We start from the raw sequence: 19,386 nt of genomic DNA, 5'->3' as shown, positions 1-19,386 counted from the left end.
TACCAAGGGTCGCTCATTATCGGGATGGCTGGGTCGGCAGGCCGAGGATGGTCCTGCCTCGTGCATTAATTGTACTTCCCCTGCCGGGGAGTCGTGATGAACAGTCACATGTTTCCTTTTACAAGTGGCTTTGCCTATCTTAATCACCTCAGGATAGGTTGTGGGGGGGTTAGTGGCGGATGCCAAAGCAGCCTGGATAGAGCGGCTAATGAGCTCCTGAATCTGCGTGACAGATAAGAGTTGCGGTGTCTCAGGGGTTAACCCTGGACTTGTTAGAGCCTTATATGAGGAACCAGATTCTCCTGCCATATCAGAAGTTATTGTCAGACAAAACTGGCAATCTTCTCTTTTGTTTCAACAAGCACTGATAATAATATTGACAGATAGGTTAATAATCTTTACCTGTGAGCTACAAAGACAATTATCAGTCAGCTCACTTAGAAGAGAAAAAACGGACCACTCTACCAATGAGTGCTCCGCTTAGTCTAAATTCCTAGAGGTCTAAAGTTGTCTAACAATCTGTAAGCAGTGAATATATATATATATGTAATTATCTCCCTCTATGCCCCTCAGCTATCTACCACCACCACTATCACCCTCCTTCCTCACCGATCCACAGCCGAGTGGCGATGCGGTGAGGAGGAGAGAGATTAGAGTGTGACAGGCAGCCGAGATCTCAAGGGAGACTCACGATTGGTCGAGAGATGACTGCAGAGGGAGGAGGAGAGGACGCGCCTCTCGACACGCCCCCTCCTCCGCAGAGAAGGCGCGAATCCGCGCTGTGAGGAGAGATAGTGACAGAAGAGAGGGGGAGGAAAGCCCGATAGCAGAAAACGATCCGACGGAGGGAAACAATAATAAATAAGTAAACAACTGCACGAATACCAAAGGAACAGCGCTGCAGAGGAATTAACTGCAGCACTGATGATAAGTAAAATTAAACAATACTAAACAATATTAAACATAAGAAAAACAATCACATAAAATCCATGTAGTTCAGCGCTGCAGTAGAGAATTAAAACTGCAACGCTGCTCTTAGTCAGAAATACCGTAAGAAAATAGATCAATACTTATCTCTGCCACGAGCAGAAAGAAAGAGGAGGAGGTACACTGAAGAGGGCATATATATACAGGCCGTCTGGAGGCGTGGCTACCAGGGCCGCTGGGAAATGTAGTTTCCTTTTTCCACCATTTTAGAGGAAAAAGTTTTTTGATAATTGTAAAGTAAATATTCTGCTATGGGCATTAAATAAAGAAAGTTAATGCAAAGATACGAGCCTCCTGTCTGATATATAATTATAATGCAAATGCTGCTACTTGGTTCATTAATATTCATGCAGCTGGACCCCAATGATTGTACAAGACACTGTGTGCTCAGAAGTGACCTATTGGTGGTCCGCTCTCTTCTCCCCACTCCTACACGGTCATATTCCTACCCACCCCTGATCTCTGCAGATATTGAAGTAACCAGAACAGCTTCCAGATGATAATATATCATATCCAACTTGACACTCAAATCAAATATTTGATAATTTTGGACATTACCAATGGCTTTAACCTCCCTGGCGGTATGATTCTGTCTGGAATTACGTACCAAAAGCGGTACATTTATTTTGCAAGGAAATTGGTGTTTTATACTGTAGGCCTGTAATTTTTAGAAATAACTCACTTAAATCTGACCAAGCAAGAGTCTTGTAGGCATCCCGGGTATGATTTTTTTTTTTAAAACAAAATTATAAATTATAATATAATAAATAATTATAAATAATTATAACAAATAATAATATAATTATAATAAAAATTATTCAATAATGTAATCAACTCAAAATCACTGAAATTTGCAGTTGCAGAATTGTCGCTGTCATTATTTTATTTTTTTTATGACGAATTTCCCCGCAAATCGCTATCGCACAATTCTGCAAGTGATTATAATTTATTATCGCTGTTTTCTAGCTGATCTAAAACCATTTTTGACATAAAGGGACACTTTTGGACAATCTACAGTTTGCAGGCAGAAATGACATTTTTTATTATATAAAAGTACATGTAGGACACTGGGCAGACCACTAGGGACAAGGGGGGTGTATATTTTTTACATACAGTACTGTAATCTATAAGATTACAGTATACTGTATGTAAAGTGTTTGTTTACTTTTTTGAATTTGGCGCCGTTCTCCGTCCCCGTGCGTCGTAACGTTGCAGGGAACGGAGATCGGCGGCACACGGGGAGACTGTGAATCGAGCGAGGAGGTCCCGCTCGCTCACACAGCGGGTGGCATCGCTGGATCCAGGGACAAGGTAAGTAAACCAAGCCTGTGGATCCAGCGAAAGGTAAGCCCGTCCAGCCCGAGCGTGACTCGGGTTTGCCGATCCTAACATGTAAAACCAACCCCGAGTCGCGCTCGGGTTTACCGTCAGGGGGGTTAAGAAAAGACTTGTTTGCTGCCTCTAGAGCCCTGTGGCATTTGGTGGGAGTTCTGGAGATTCTCATCAAGGATTCAAACCTTTTACCTATGATGTCATGGGCTAGGGTTTCCATTCTCTTCTGTATATCATTGGGGACTTGCATAGAAAACATACAGTATGGAAAACGTTGTGCATGTGCTTTAAGTATTGACTTGTCTGGCTTCTGAGGAAGCATTTGATGGCATTATAAATTGATTCACCTTTTCGATGTCATTAAAGTCTAAATATTTATGGTCCATAAAATATAAATTCCTGGAAACATCCTCAACCTCCTGATTATTGTTCCAAAATATTAGGCTGCATTCAACACCTGAGCAGAGAGTTTAGAAAAAAGGAGAAACTGCAACCACCCCTCCCCCCAGCTGTCCACTTTCCCCGCACACAGCTGTCCAGTACTCGGGGGAGGGGGGATAAGGGTCAGATCACACCACGCATGCACATGAATCTCAGGAACACGCTGCCATTTATATCCTCAGAGCCGCATAGCTGAGAATATTTGGTCACATGCGATGTTGTTTCAGACGTCCCATCACTCACCAATTCTTGGTTACCCAATGTCTACCTCTGCACCAATATGTAAGGAGAATTCATCATCAAACATAATTGGTGCCTCTTCCATGTTGTCCTTCTGTGGCTCTGGAATCTTCTCAATCATCTCAGACTGAGATCCAGAAGTGTTTGTGGTGAGAAGAGAAGAAGACATGGAGATGAGAGGTGATGTGATGGAAACTCTGCTCTGTGACGTGTTCAGGTGAGAAGCCAATGATTCCTCACACTGTGCAGAAGAATTCCTTCCAATGGGATCTTCTTCTTTCCACATTTCACTTGTGTATTTGAGGACTTTGGTACTTTGACTTCTTTTGGTGTAATCAATTGGCAAAAGCACAATAAACATCCTCTGTATCCCACTGGGAATCTTTCTCCGTGCTTCAGGAGGGTTATCCGTCTTGAAATTGTTTTTACCAGTCAACAAAATATTTATATCCTTCATCATCAAGGTTGGCCACCCGCCATGAAAACTCCCCTGTAAGTGGGCAGCAGAAGATGACACCAAACGTCACACATTGATGATGTCATCTACAACCAGTCCACCTGAAATGGTCACATTGAGTATTTTCTGGGGTCATGTAGGATTGGCTGCCACACCTGGATGTTATCACCGTCCCTCTGACCCAGAGGCTTATCTAGTGAAAATGGCGCCTATGGCAAGCACTGAAACTGCGCCCCTGTCATAACATTTGAAACCCGTCTTTCGGATAACCTTAACAAAAAAAACAGCGGGCAAATCTTTAAGTCAAACTTTTTAATCTTCCAATTAAAGTTGTTTTACCTAAAATGAATGTCTGCAAGGTAGACAGACAGACTAGTTTAATCATTCTGTTAAAAAGCGAGTAAATACCTATTAAATTCCTTCATCTATATCACCTCCGGCGTTCTAGTTTCTGTTCTCTCATTCACTTCCTGGTTTGCGGCGCTCGTTCATGTAAGAACTACATTTCCCAGTATGCATTGCAGCACGCCCGGTAATTCACACCTCCTTGAAGTCTCTAACATGTAGAGAGCGTCCTGCCGCACAGATGTAGTTCCCAGGAGGGGGTAAGCACGTTACTGACCACCGCAGTAAACCCTCCCGTCACGGTGGTCAGTAAAATCAGACAAGCAGGAAGTGAACAGAGAAGAAATAGAGCGACATCTGAGCAAAAACAAACAATGAGGAAGTGAAAAGAGGAATGTCTGCAGGTAAAGGATGCTTATTATGAATTTTTTTTTTTTCCTTTACAACCCCTTTAACAAATTATGGATTGGCACTACATAAAAATTACAACTGCACCCTCCTTGCTTTCACTGATGCAAACTGGTCTATGATCTGCTCAAAGTCATTTTTTTCTGTTTCTTCTCTTTCTACACTCAGCAGAGCAAGATCACAGTCTGTCTGTCTTGACCCATGGAGGCTCTCAAATATGAAAGTATTAGTTTTAACTGGCTAAATGATCTCTCACAGCTGGCGATGGAAACTGCAATAGTTAGCATTATCTGAATAGCAATGCGAAGATTGGAGAAGGAACTCTCATCTCCATATTGAACAATAAATATGAAGCTCTTTAGGTCTTGATATTTTCATGTTGGCACGACTTAATAGCAACATTCTGCAAGCCAAAATGTCTTCATATAGCTGCTGTCCATCAACATCAGAGCTGTAGAATTCCGCCAAATTTTCACACTTCTTTTTTAGGTCGTTATTGTAGGCACCGGAACACAGTCCCCCAACATCGAGAAGGAACCCAAACTTGGCGTCAGTGTCATGCAAACGGGTGAACCTTTCATCCATTTCTCTGTGAAGGCGGTCGAGTGTTCCCTTCATGACTCTTTCCATCTCCTCCTTGGCTGATAACCCAACATCTCTTAAGTTCTCACCAGGCATTTGTTTCTTTCGTCTCTGACGTCTTTCAACTTCAATATTCCAGTCTTGACAGAGACTGAGTCCTTCTTCGAGTGACTCACTGACTAAAACTTCTCTGTCATCATCAAAATGATCTCGAAGGGCTTTCAAATCCAGGGCAGCATCGTGAAAGTTCATGCTAGGATCCTGCAATGGTCAATGCGAATGAGTACTTTGTTCCAAAATCCTAGCAAAGTTACATAGTTACATAGTTACATAGTTAGTCAGGTTGAAAAAAGACACAAGTCCATCCAGTTCAACCTCAAAAAAATAAACAAACAAAATAAAAAACACAGTACAATCCCATACACCCAACTCCATACCCACAGTTGATCCAGAGGAAGGCAAAAAACCCCAGCAGAGCATGATCCAATTTGCTACAGCAGGGGAAAAAATTCCTTCCTGATCCCCCGAGAGGCAATCGGATTTACCCTGGATCAACTTTACCTACAAATCTTAGTACTCAGTTATTTTATGTACATTTAGGAAAGAATCCAGGCCCTTCTTAAAGCAATCTACTGAGCTGGCCAGAACCACCTCTGGAGGGAGTCTGTTCCACATTTTCACAGCTCTTACTGTGAAGAAACCTTTCCGTATTTGGAGGTGAAATCTCTTTTCCTCTAGACGTAAAGAGTGCCCCCTTGTCCTCAGTGTTGACCGTAAAGTGAATAACTCAACACCAAGTACACTGTATGGACCTCTTATATATTTGTACATGTTGATCATATCCCCCCTAATTCTCCTCTTCTCAAGAGTGAATAAATTCAGTTCCTCTAATCTTTCTTCATAGCTGAGCTCCTCCATGCCTCTTATCAGTTTGGTTGCTCTTCTCTGCACTTTCTCCAGTTCTCCGATATCCTTTTTGAGAACTGGTGCCCAAAACTGAACTGCATATTCCAGATGAGGTCTTACTAATGATTTGTACAGGGGGACAAAATTATATCTCTGTCTCTGGAGTCCATACCTCTCTTAATACAAGAAAGGACTTTCCTTGCTTTGGAAACCGCAGCTTGGCATTGCATGTTATTATTGAGCTTATGATCAACTAAAAACCCCCAGATCCTTCTCCACTACAGATCCCCCCAGTTGTACTCCCCCTAGTATGTATGATGCATGCATATTCTTAGCCCCCAAGTGCATAACTTTACATTTATCAACATTAAACCTCATCTGCCACTCAGTCGCCCAATTGGACAGAGCATTGAGGTCGGCTTGTAAATTGGAGACATCCTGTAAGGACGTTATTCCACTGCATAGCTTGGTGTCATCTGCAAAGACAGAAATGTTACTTTTGATCCCAGACCCAATATCATTTATAAATATATTGAAAAGTAAGGGTCCCAGCACTGAACCTTGGGGTACACCACTGATAACATTGGACCATTCAGAGTAAGAATCATTAACCACGACTCTCTGAATTCTGTCTTTCAGCCAATTTTCTATCCATTTACAAACTGATATATCCAATCCTGTAGACCTTACCTTACACATGAGCCGTGTGTGCGGAACTGTACAGAAAATCGTAACTCAACATGCGGTTACACAGCTGTCTTGCATCACTTGTTTCGCTGGTCTGGTTTTCATTGTCTGTCATGTCTTGGAGAACTTGTTTCGCTGGTCTCGTTTTCATTGTTTGTCATGTCTTGGAGAACTTGCTTCACTGGTCTCGTTTTCATTGTTTGTCATGTCTTGGAGAACTTGTTTCGCTGGTCTAGTTTTCATGGTTTGTCATGTCTTGGAGAATTTGTTTCGCTGGTCTCGTTTTCATTGTCTGTCATGTCTTGGAGAACTTGAACTATCTCCTCAAAGTAGTTGTTGACAGGCTTCACTGCTTCTGTCCTTGCAGTCCACCTTCAGACTGACTTAACAACCATAGGCACAGCGTTTTTGAGATTTTCCCAGCGCTGTGTTAAACGAGAGAAGAACACATAGCTTCGATTGTACCAAAAAATGTGACCATCATTGTATCCTGCTTGGCTGCATGTACACCCACCAAGTTGAGTGAGTGATTGTTGCAATTCACAAACACTGCCAGGTTGTTTTTCTCACTTATTCTTTGATGAACACCACTTTTGTGTCCAGCCATCACAGCAGCGTTGTCATAGCACTGTGACCGACAATCCTTTAGCTCCATTCCGTCCGTCCTCTAGCTGTTTAAAGATGTCTTCAACCAAGCTCTCAGCATCCTTCTGGCTTATCTGTATAAATCCAAGGAAGGACTGTCTAACACGGACACTTTTGCTCTCAAAATCACCCTCCACGTACCTCACTACTTCTGACATCTGCTCACGGTGTGCCTGACCAGGAGTCGAATCAAACATGAGACCATAGTACTTGGCCTTATGAATACTTGTCAGTAAACTCTGAGGAACAGTAGACGCCATCATGTGAATGAATTCATTCTGAACACCTGGTGAAAGATAAGACGTGGATCCAGGATGACTTTCCACATGACTGAGGTGTTCTTTCATGACAGGGACAAAGATGGGCAGTAGTTTCAGTTGGCCAAGGAAATTTCCCACGTTGGAGTCATCATCCAGCTGAAGTGACTCCCTATGTCCTCGCAAAGCCAGGTTCTGAGTCGCAAGGAATTTTATGCAATGAAGGATTCTCCTCAAGATATCATACCACTTCTGCTTTTTCTTCTCAATCTGTGACTGAAGTTCCACGTCAATAACTCCTCTGTTTTCAGCTAAATTTATTTCCATTTCTTTCCACTGTGCAAAGCACTCCCAATGATTCTTAGCATTTTCATGAACACTAATCCTTTCAGGTGCTTTCCATTGGCTGAATCCACTTTCCTGCTCCAATGAGGATTGATGGTCTGACCGGGAATAGAGAAGACAACAGATACAAAATGCAGACTTTTTAAAAAGGGAAAAGACCAGCCAAGAGCGGGTCACTTCCTCACCACGACCATTTCCCAATTTCCTTTTGAACCAAGTTGTGTTCATTGAGCGGTTACTTGTTGGTAGGAAAGGCCCCTCACTGTTCTGGAAATACTTTGAACCCAGCTTTATTATTTCTGTTCTTAATGCATCAGGCAGAATTGCTTTTCCAGATTCCAGTGTTCAATGGTCACGGCGGACCTGCGATCAACCAGAGAGCTCTCACCACAACTTGACACTGCAACCCCACTCGAATGAACTGCTTGCTCGGATAGCCAGATAGCTGACAGCGCTGTACGACCTTAGCGCGTCACGTAGGTTCACAGATTAGCTGTATGGCCACGCCCGACATGTTTCGTCACTTCCGACTTAATCATGGGATTGGCCATACCGCATTGACACCTCCCTCATATACTTACAGCTCCACCAGTCACGTGCACATCACAGCCAATGGCGCGCGGGCGCCGCCATATCTATGGGCGGAAGTGCCGCACACCACCTGAGCGGCGAAGGGCAACGGAAACAGATGAGATGTAAGATGGGGTTATCTGATTTGGAAAAAAAACCTGGTGTGGATGACAAAGTGGGCGGTCCAATAGTTGCTTATGAAACAGTTCAAATCAACCTCTATGTTTAAACCTCATGGAAAGAGACATTTTAATGAGAAAATCCACGCCTCACGTTGTGAAAGGTCCCTTTACTCTATTCGAGCCTCTCCAGGATGGATAGACACAATCTATCCCACAAAATTTAACCAAAGTGGGATCTTGATTGTGTTTCTTTTTAAAGTGCATGGATACACTATGGTATTCAAAACCTTTTTTGATATTAGCTAGATGCTCGGCAATACGCACTCTTAAGAGTCTCTTAGTCCTCCCAACATATAGTAGCCCACATGGGCACCATAGTAAGTAAACAACATAGGATGAATTACAAGTACTAAACTCCTTGGGCCAAATTCCCAAAGAGCTGTGCAAATTTAGGATTATCTAACTTATGTCATTTAAGTTACGGCGCCCTAAGTTGGTGTCGTAAGTACCGTATCCACAGCGCATTTGCGCACAAAATTGCGCCATCCTTAACCTAAGTTCCAATGCGTAAGGCGTGGTTATGACAAGTGGGAATGAAGTGGGCGTGCTTCATTGTAATGAGCCGTGACCCCATGCAAATGAAGGGCCGGCCGTACTGCGCATGCGCGCACGAATCTGGACCTCACTGCGCATGTGCAGAACTTTGGTCATCGCAATCAGTGAGATAGGTAAAAGGCCAAGCGTACTTAGTTTGAGGACCGCCCTGTGTCTAAATAGCCCCAGTCAAACACACTTCTATTGCAAAAGTATTTCCCTGTGTTCCCTTCCTAAAGCAAGTTGCTTCTGCTTTGAACGTTTGTCAGTGTTTGTTGGTAAGATTTGTTTGTGAGAAAAGTTTTTGTGGAGTTGGAGGGTATAGTTGGTGTTTGTTTTTGCTAATTTGTTCTTTGTTTTGATTGTTTGCCTGTTTGTTTTTGATAAGTGTTTTTTTTTTGGTGTGTTTATATTTTTTGTTTTCCTTTTTTGCCTGTTTGTTGTTGAATTTATAGTAGCTGTCTGTATATTTTTTATTTTTGCTTGTTTGTATTTTCTTTGTTGTGTGTGTGTATTGTTTGTTTTTTGGGTGAGTTCCCTGTTGCTGGGTGTTGTCTGTCATGGCTCCCAAGCGCAGGAAGCTTAATTTTACCCTGGCAGAGAAGCATATACTTGCTCAGGGCGTCATTAAATTTGGGCGATTTCTCCATGGCCCTGAGAGCCACAACACCACCCCGGCCAGGAGGAAGGAGATCCTTCAAAAGATCACCGATCGGATCAATGCGGCGGGGGGGGGGGGGGGGGGGGGGAGACCAGGACCATCGCTGGAGTTCAAAAAAAAAATTAATGACTTGAGGAGCGTGTCCCGGAACAAGCTGGCAACGCTGCATTGCCCATACCAGGGGCACTGGAGGAGGGGGACCCTGCCCAGTCAGGATGAGTGAGCAGGAATGGGCAGTGGCCCAGTGTTTCCACCCACAGCAGGTGGTGGGCCTGCCTGGCTTTGACAATGATCCTCTTATGAGGACAGGTAATTTTTTAGAATTTCTATCTGGTGATTAGCATGTGTGGGTGGGGGAAGGGAAGATGTGCCAAGTGTGTGGATCCAACAACCTGTGATTGTTTTGTGTCCTCCCCAGATGGCCAGGAGGTTGCAGCCCCATCAGCCCAGGAGGTGGCAGCCCCATCAGCCCAGGAGGTGGCAGCCCCATCAGCCCAGGAGGTGGCAGCCCCATCAGCCCAGGAGGTGGCAGCCCCATCAGCCCAGGAGGTGGCAGCCCCATCAGCCCAGGAGGTTGCTGGCCCATCAGGTCAGGAGGTTGCTGGCCCATCAGGGCAGGCTGCTGCACCACCCCCAAGACAGGCTGATGCAGAGTCCCAAGAAGGGCAGGATTCGCCATGGGAGGGGAGTGCCCACAACTCCCCTAATTTGGATGTTGAGTGGGAGGAGGATGAGGGGGAGGAAGATGACAATATTCTGATTGGGCAGGAAATAATGATGGGCCAAGATATGACCTTTGAATCATCCCCTGAGGGAACCCCACAGGCGCCCAGAAGTCAGGCCACCATCATGGGTGGCCCCTCCCAACCCTCCTCCAACATGCAGCAGCACCCATGGCTCACTCCAACTCCTCCTCCAAGGCCACAAGCCTCAGGGGCAAGTAGGAGGCCGACCCCGGAAAACAGGGGGGGTTGGTGCGTCTGCCGGTCAGTCTGTTGAGGGACAATGTCCGGCAGACCCGTAGTCTGTCTGCAATCCAAAAAACAATGACCAAGGTGGAGCGCAGCCTGGGTGCAATGAGGGAGTCACTGGGTGACGTGGCCACCAACTCCGTGGGGGTCATCACCTGTTTGTGGGACCTGAGGAACGCCAAAACAGGTGTGGCCCAGGAGGTGACTGCCCTCACCCAGGCTGTGCAGGCCAATACCCGGGCTGTGCAGGCCAATACGGCTGACATTACTTCCTGTCTGACAAGGATAGCCGTTGCCTTGGAGGGAAGGCCAGCAGGAGGACAGACACCAGGGGAGGCTCCTTCTTCCCCTGCACAGGCCCCCCCCCCCTGAAAATACTCCCTCCCCTGCACAGACCCCCCCCCCGTGAAGATCCCCCAGTCGGCCGTGGCCGTCCCCGTGGGCAGCCCAGAAGGAGCACTCGGCAACATCCTTAATTTGCAGGGGTACTTTTGATTTTTTTTTTTGTATTTTTTTTGCTACTGTACTTATGATTTGGTTTATGTGTGTGAATGATGTGTGAATGTGGGGGGGTGGCATTCCTGAAATCATAAGGGTGTCACCCTCAGTTTTGGTGGAGTATGGATCCCCAGGACCAGGGAGAAGTCATCCTAGGTTCCTGAATGGTGTATGAATGCACAGTGACATAATTGGAGCCGTGGCGGGGCGTTACTGCTCCCAAGTACCAAAGGGGGGGGGGGGGTACTTGGATCTAATCCAATTCGATGTGCATGTGATGTGTCTGTGCTAGGGACCACAGTGACGTGCATTCATGCATTCTCATTGTGAGATAATTAATGTGCGTTTTGTAACAAAAAAAAACATTCTCATTGGCATATAAGTAATGTGCATTTTATGTGCAAAGAAAATATTTAAAGGTCACATAATCTCTGTGATTTATTCTGGGCAAATCAAAAACAAAAAGATAATTAGGGTCCATTTACTGGGCAAAGATGCCTTCAGACAGTTGTCTCCTTATTGCCTGGCCCTCAGCAGACCGGGTAGAGGGGTTTGGGGGGGGGAATTGCCTGGGTGGGGGGTTAGGTCAGGACATATCTCCACATGCAGGCCCCTTCTCAAAGCAAAATTGTGCAGTATGCAACATGCCCCAATAATTTGGCAGACAAAGTCTGGGGAATACAAGAGTGTACCCCCAGTCTTGTCAAGGCATCTAAATCTGGACTTGAGAAGGCCAAAAGTCCGCTCTACTATTGCCCGGGTCTGGATGTACACCTCATTGAATTTCCGTTCTCCGGGTGTTTGGGGGTTCCTAAAGGGGGTCATCAGGGGGGGTCCCAACGCATATCCAGAGTCACCTGTAAGGGAAAAGACAGGAGGATATTAGTCATGCATGTGCCCCTTGTGATGTCTGCATCATGGGGGGGGGCATACCTGACACCAATGTCACTCACCAATCAGCCAGCTGTCTCCATAAACGTTCATCTCCAAGTCTCTGTAGATCTTGGTCTGCCGTAGGATGTAACTATCTTGGCACGAGCCTGGAAACTTGGCACAAACGTGCCAGATGAGGCCATGTGCATCTATGATAACCTGTACGTTTATCGAATGCCAGCCTTTCCTATTTCTGAACAGGTGTTCAGTATCATGGGGGGGCTGTAGTGCCACATGGGTGCAGTCTATCGCCCCGATGGTCCTTGGAAAGCCAGCAATGTTATAAAAGTCTGTCATGGCTTGCACACGCTGGTCCTCCTGGGTGGGCATGACAAACTGGTTGGTCATGCGCCGCAGTATGGCAGGGACCACCTGATGGACACATTTGCTCATTGATGACTGCACCATCCCAGCCAGACCTCCAGATGCACGCTGGAATGAGCCACTCGCTAAAAAATGGAGGGTTGCCATCACTTTTTCGAGAGTTGTCAGGGCATGGGAACGTAGGGTTGGGGTGATAAGAACCTCATGAAGAAGTTGGGTGATCTCCAGGATGGCCTCCCTATCAAAACGGTAGTTGCCAATCACCTCATAATCTGGCATTTGCAAAATATCACGCCGTGGACGATAAACTCGCGCCTGTGCCCTCATCCTCCTCCTCTGTGCCCTCCTCCTCCTTTGTGCCTGTAAGGCAGCAAGTGCCGTCACAATCATAGCTGGTCCTGGCATTTTTCCAAAAATAACCTTCACAACTATAGCTCTAACCTCTAGTCACTACCTTCAGCAAACCCTTTCACAGCATGTGTAAAATTAGGGCTGGTTTTATAATGTGGAAATTTAGTCAGAAAAACTAACAGGTGCGCACAGGGCGGAAAATACGGCACACAAACACTTAATTCTGAGAATCGCCCTAACTCCCTCATTTGCATCTTTGCCTATCAAAAACAGCGGCGAGCCTAGCGTAATTTGCGCCCGGGGATGCGCAGGTGTAACTAATTTAAGTACGGCTGAAAATACGGAAATGTTTGCTTAAGTCGTTTTGACGATCGTGCGCAAATATACGCGCCGTGTAAATTTAGAAAAATGGAGTTAAGTCTGCGTATCTCTTTTGAGAATTTGGCCCCCATGTACCTGTTCTGGAAAAAAGCTAATTTTGTACAGAATGCCCACTGGAGCACTTCTTTTGTCAAACTGTCCCCCAGAAGTCAGAGAGTGGGTCTGGGACCGAAAACCTTTCTCCTTGCCTAAAGCGGCTCGCCTGGCGGACGATAACACAGACACCCGCAAACTGGATAACCCTGTGGTCAAATCAACAGCTCGGGTGGATTATCGATCAGCGGCACCCCCTCCAGCTGCTGAAATTGGGGGTAAATTAATGCGTAAACCACACAAATAGATAAATATGAATAATCTATAGCAGCAGCCACAACTAGATCATGTTCACACACTTAGGCAATTATGAAATATATGGGGGTTTCCTTATACAGGAAAAATATGGGGACTCTTGTTAAAGCATCGACAGTAAAATTCTATAGAAATATGTGGGCCTGGTCAAACCTCAATCATGAGAGCCACAACACCGATATGAATATCAAAAATATTTATTTTGTAAAAAGGTTTTCTTTATAAAAAGACATAGAAAAAGAAAAAAAGAAAAAAGAAAAAATATTGTACATTGAATACTATAGAATGCATACTAGACAAATTCCAGACTATCAAATAAAATGATACTTCAAGTGCATATAGATGCAGGTGATCTTCATTTCATCCCACATGTAACGGTTCTACTAGTTTCGCCCAAGGGGGCTTCGTCAGGAACCAATGGGGGGCAGTAGTCTGAGCAAACAAAGAGTATATCAATGAACAAGAACATATATATCATAATGTATACAAATAGTCACATAGATTGATTATATCGGTACATACAAACGTGTCTGGTTGACCATGGAGTTTAATATAATCATAGTTTATTATAAGACATAAAGATAATGTATTTTATTTAAATAGACGAAAGTCGAGTTAATGGAGTGTCTGTGATAGCTGTGGACTTTAACGAAAAAAATAATAATAATAAAAAATATATTTACCTGTAAAAGTGGACTAAAAAAACCTGAATAGTTGGCCGTGGTTGGCTCAAAGTCCCAGATGGAAAATCCCAGATAGATGGAAGGAGGGATGGGAAAAAGAGGAAATGATCCTCTTAAGCATGCGGGTAGGATCACCGTGCAATGCACAGAGCCTGGATGCAAGCCTATAGAGGAAGAGGAGCCGGAGGCAAGCAGGTACTGTAGGTACAGAATAAAAATATTAGGGATATTGAAAAATTAACAAGTAAAAAGGGAGAAAGAAGAAATGTAATCAGAAAAGGAGAAAAATTGTGATGAACAGACAACTATAGAGAGATATGTGTAAAAGAGTTAATGATTATTACCTGATTAAAATGATGATAGAAAAAATGGGAAGATTGATGATGAGGTAGTCTCAGAAGAGATGGATATAATTCATCCCAAGAGATTTCTGTCAATACTATACTGCACAAAATAGGAAGTCATTCACTATATCATCAGATTGTATAATGACAGATTAGTTTGAAAATTAATTATTAAAACTGCAAACGACAGCAGTGATAAAGATAATGTTAATATAAATATAAACGCCTATATAGGCTGCAAAGTATCAAACGAATCTAAATTATTAGAAGAATGTAGCATTTTTTGTGTAATAATTCAACTTTATAATTGTTACACCTATCATAGTAATAGGGGTATAGCATAAAAAAAGAATGAAAATACTAATCTAATTAAAAGGAATAATGGTAATGGTTTTACCTGATTCTAGTTGCAATAATAACTGCCGGGAATAGGGCAGATAAATTGCCCAAGAGATCTGTATAGTCCAGATACTAGATAGTGAAAAATAAAAGAAAGAAAGTCAATCCAGGAAAAAATATTTCCTCAGTGTTGACAGATAAGTGAGTAAAAAGTATATTTTCACAAAGTCTGCAAGTGGCAACAAAGTATCACATCCAGATTGTTGTGAATAATGAATTAAACTTGGAAGGAAGAAAAATGAAATAATGATAAGACAATGGTAGATGAAAGCATACCTATGACCTGCTGTTGCCTCTGTATACCAAGGAATGATTCCTCTGGCAGAGCTCACGCTGACACATCAGCTGTGCGGCTCACTAATAAGCTGCCCTCAATCAGAGTGAGATGATACACAGCTGAGTAGGGGGCAGCTCCTCACTCTAAGATGGGCGTGGTGATCACGGCAGATGTCATGGGGATTGCCCATAGGAACCACAGGGACCGCGTCTGCGCAGAAGAAGGGCATCCCTCTAGGAGATGCTGAATCAAACGCGCCGGCGTGGAGAAAGGGAACTCCTGGGAAAGTACACCAGCGTCACAAATGACGCATCAGTGCCTACCATATGGGTGCCGTGAAGAAGCGGACGCGCGCACTGACACTCAAGCCTCCGCTTGAGTTCAGATCAGTGACGCTGAGCTGGTGCGTGCCCCCTAGCGCCCAAAGTGGCTTGCAGCATTGCTGATAGATGTCTGATGATAACGGCAGTGTGCTAAAGTGCAGGGGATCAATGCTGGTGGTAGGAGAGCATGCAAAACAAGTTTGAATCCGTGTCAGGCAAATAAGTGAAGAGGTAAAGGTAGATGTGGGGAAAGGGGGAAGAAGAAAAAAAGGGGAAGAAAAGAGAAAGAAAAAAGGAAAGCAAAAGTAAATATAAGTATAATAATTGGGAAATAAGAATTGGTGAAGCAGAAAAAATTGTTTAATTAATTATAAAGAATATTAAAGGAATATAATATTAATTATAAAATTAAAATTACGAAAAAACCGAAAATGAATGATAATGAAAAATGGAAAAAATAATAATAATAATAATAAGAAAAAAAAATAAATAAAAAAATATATAATGATAATAAGGAATATAAAATAAATATGTAAAGGAAGGGCCCCCAGTAGACCCAGAAAAAACAAAAGAAAGAAAAACCATAGGTAAAGTCCACAGGTCACAGCATGAAACCACTCGAAATCCATTGCAGTAATATTTGACATTAATGTTGTCACATCAAAGTATGTTCTTCTGTGTAACCGAAAAAGATGGTATTCAAAAACAAATCAGGTTAATTATAAAGTGTTGTTGCATACCTACAGTCATATAAGCTGCACAATAAGGTTCTAAACTCCCAAGTGTCGGGTGGTGGGGTATCGCAATAATGGGGCTCGTATAAGTGTAGAAACACAGTTCACGGCGCCAATTGCACCACCTCCTTCTATCAACAGGAAGTATTAGTGCTCAAGGGACTCGGACAAGATTGCTTGATAGGCCTTGATGGATTAAGGCTGATAGCCATTTGGTAAAGCCTAACCATAGAAGGTGGAAGAACAGCTTAGATAGAAGAGCTTCGAATTAACGATGTAGTCACCCCGGTATGTCCAGCTTGTGGTCACTAGATTAAATTAAAGAAAGGGTTTATAGCTAATATTTTCATTTAACCCTGGGTGCTGAGTGGCATTAAGTGTATATATCCAGCGTGCTTCCGCTTGTAGCAGTCGTTTGTCAGCATCGCCTCCTCTCTCATTGAGAGGAATATGTGCCAAGGCAAAGAAGCCTAACATTGCCTGGTTGTGGTTATGGAACAAGCCCATATGGCGGCTAATGGGTGTTTCCATAAGTTTTTTCTTTACAGCTAAGACATGGTCTCTCATTCTACAAAAGAAATTGCGTTTAGTTTTACCTACATAGTAGGCACCGCAATTGCATTTCATTATATAGATAATGCCAAATTGTTTGGCAGGTTGCACGAAACTTAGGTGAATATGTTTCGCCATTGGGTAGAGAAACACTTTCACCTGGCAGAATATATCGACAAAAATTGCATTTACCGCACGGGAAAGTTCCTGTCTTAGTTGGTTTGGGCACCATTTGTGTCGCATAATGGCTGGTGACGGCTCTATCCCGAATTGAGGGAGAGCGTTTGAATGTTATCTCCGGTTTTAAATTGATGAATTTCTTAATTTTATCATCGGAGGTAAGGAGGTACCAGTATTTGCTGTAAATATTACGAATTGTTTGGTGCTGACGATTAAAGCGTGTAATCACCCTAGTAGTGTTGGCTTTAGAGACATTTTTAGATTTATAGATAAGATCGTTTCTGTCTAATAGGCTGGCTTTATTGTAGGCACGGCGTAAGCAAGTCTTACTGTAGCCTCTCTCTTTGAGGCGGGCGTAAAGCTGTGCTGCTTCTTTTTTGTAATCTTCGTCGCGGGAGCAATTGCGCCTCAGTCTTAAATATTGACTGTATGGAATACTATTGATTAGCGGACTGGGGTGCGAGCTGGAAGCATGCAGTAGGCTGTTGCCTGCTGTAGGTTTCCTGTAGAGTGTAGAACACAGGCTACCTTTACTATCAATAAAAAGTTCAACATCTAGAAAAGTTATATTTTTTTGGCTATAATTGTATGTAAATTTTAAATTGTAGTTGTTAATTTGTAGCCCCTCCAAAAACATCAGAAGCTCATCACGAGAGCCCCCCCAAACCATGAAAACATCATCTATATAGCGATGCCATGTTAGCACGCTGTCAGATGACGTGTTCCTGGATTCCTCATTGAAGAGGTCACGTTCCCACCCCCCCAGGTACAGGTTGGCGTAGGAGGGGGCACAGCCTGCCCCCATAGCTACGCCCTGTACCTGGAGGTAGTGGGAACGTTTGAACAGAAAGATGTTGTTCGTCAAAATAAATTCAAGCATTTCTATAATGAAATTGTTATATTTAGAGGTATTTTTGTCACGTTCATTGAGGAAGCTCCTAATGACTTGTGTACCCAGCCCATGTGGGATAGAATTATATAATGCCTCTATGTCAATGGCAACTAGCCAGGCATCAGGTGGAATAGTAAGGCCATCAACAATCTTTAATAGTTCGATGGTATCTTTTACGTGAGAAAACAGGCTCTGAACATGAGGGTATGGGTATTCGTCGATGATCCTACTGATGTTTTCAGTAAGGGAACCACAACCAGATACGATTGGACGTCCTGGAGGGGGTAAAACCCCCTTATGTATTTTAGGCAAGGCATAAAATGTCGGGGTGGTGGGGCTCTCGATGTTAAGAAATTGCAAAGTGGTCTCATCTATGGTGCCCAAGCGGCGTGCGCGGTTCAAAATCTGGCGATATCGCTCAATGCTTTGTGTGATCATCGAGGCTGGTACAGGTCTGTACCAGTCTCTATTTTTCAAAATTTTAAGGCACATCTCCTCATAGCTGTGTCGATCCATTAGTACAATGTTTCCCCCTTTGTCGGAGGCTTTAACTACAAGATCGTCGTTATTACGGATAGTATTCAAGGCTGTTCTTAAATTTTTATTAAGGTTCGATGTAGTACGTGACTTCCAGTTCGCTGCCTCTATGGCTTTGGTGACCTGCAGGACAAAAGCCCAAATATTGGGATTGCCCTGCAGGACAGGGAATGATCTAGATTTGGGCCTATAAGTTTTAGGGATGACATAGACTGGTTTATTATGTCTTGACTGTATTAAGCCGCCGGGCACCACGCCCGGAAGTTGATACGTCCAGCCTTCCTCCTCAGGATTACTCTCATCCCACAGTTCCATTAGGTCCTGTAGGGCCTGTAACTCCTGCAGGGAAACATTGTCTAAGGCAGTGTTGTCAATGATAGAGGGGTTAGAGGGATTAGCCGCGTTATCGTAAAGTACCTTGTACATTAATCGTCTAGCGAAAAGGTGCAAGTCTTTTACCAGTTCGAATTTGTCCGCCTCGCCATCTGGGCAGAATGAGAGACCAAGTTGAAGAACCTTTTCTTGATCTGTGGTTAGAGGATAGGGAGAAAGGTTAATAATATTTTTTACTTTTGTTGTGTCCCGGTCTACATCATTGTGGGGACCGGGACCTGATCTTTTACTGTCTGCTGGATACTCTGTGTGCCTGCACTGTGTTTCCTATCGACAGTAAATATGGGTGCAGTGCGTAATTCTGATGAAACATTAGATGTTACATGGTTAGAACTATGTGGCATGGGGGTCATAGGTGGAGCAAGGGTAGATGTTGCAACTAACCCTGTAGTAGAGATAGGCAGCGTAAGAGAAGTATTACTGAAAATGCTCGTGTTGTTACTGGAATTACTAGTACGTGATCTTTGAGCACGGGATCGTTTATCCTTTAGAGGAAACTGGGATCGAGTGACCTCCTGCAGGCTCCTGTCTAGATCGTTTTTTCTCTTTTTGTTATCTGTGTCAGTGCGTCTCTCAACTGGAAAGTAAGATGCGGATGACAGAGAAGATGTGTCAGACTGACGTCTAGGACTATTTTTAGGGGAGCTTTTCTTATCAAAGGATTTCTTTGCATTAACATTTTTACGC

The 19,386-nt window shown here is 43.7% G+C and overlaps 1 long non-coding RNA gene across 2 annotated transcripts; it reads right to left on the bottom strand.

Annotated features, from left to right (window-relative positions):
• Positions 1-13,725: 13,725 nt before the first annotated feature.
• Positions 13,726-15,265, bottom strand: LOC120925093. Of its 2 annotated transcripts, none has more exons than XR_005746547.1 (4): positions 14,810-15,265; positions 14,413-14,507; positions 14,069-14,266; positions 13,726-13,817 (listed from the first exon to the last, which is right to left on the bottom strand). It is a non-coding gene; the product is annotated as an uncharacterized LOC120925093 (long non-coding RNA). The 2 variants fall into 2 exon arrangements; XR_005746546.1 differs by having other exon boundaries at positions 14,413-14,512; positions 14,810-14,890.
• Between the last annotated feature and the right edge of the window lie 4,121 nt (positions 15,266-19,386).

The sequence above is a fragment of the Rana temporaria genome, chromosome 1, assembly GCF_905171775.1.
Source record: "Rana temporaria chromosome 1, aRanTem1.1, whole genome shotgun sequence".
Classification (NCBI taxonomy): Eukaryota; Metazoa; Chordata; class Amphibia; order Anura; family Ranidae; genus Rana; species Rana temporaria.
Note: the sequence above shows the minus strand (reverse complement) of the source record. Positions and strands in the feature narration are given on the sequence as shown.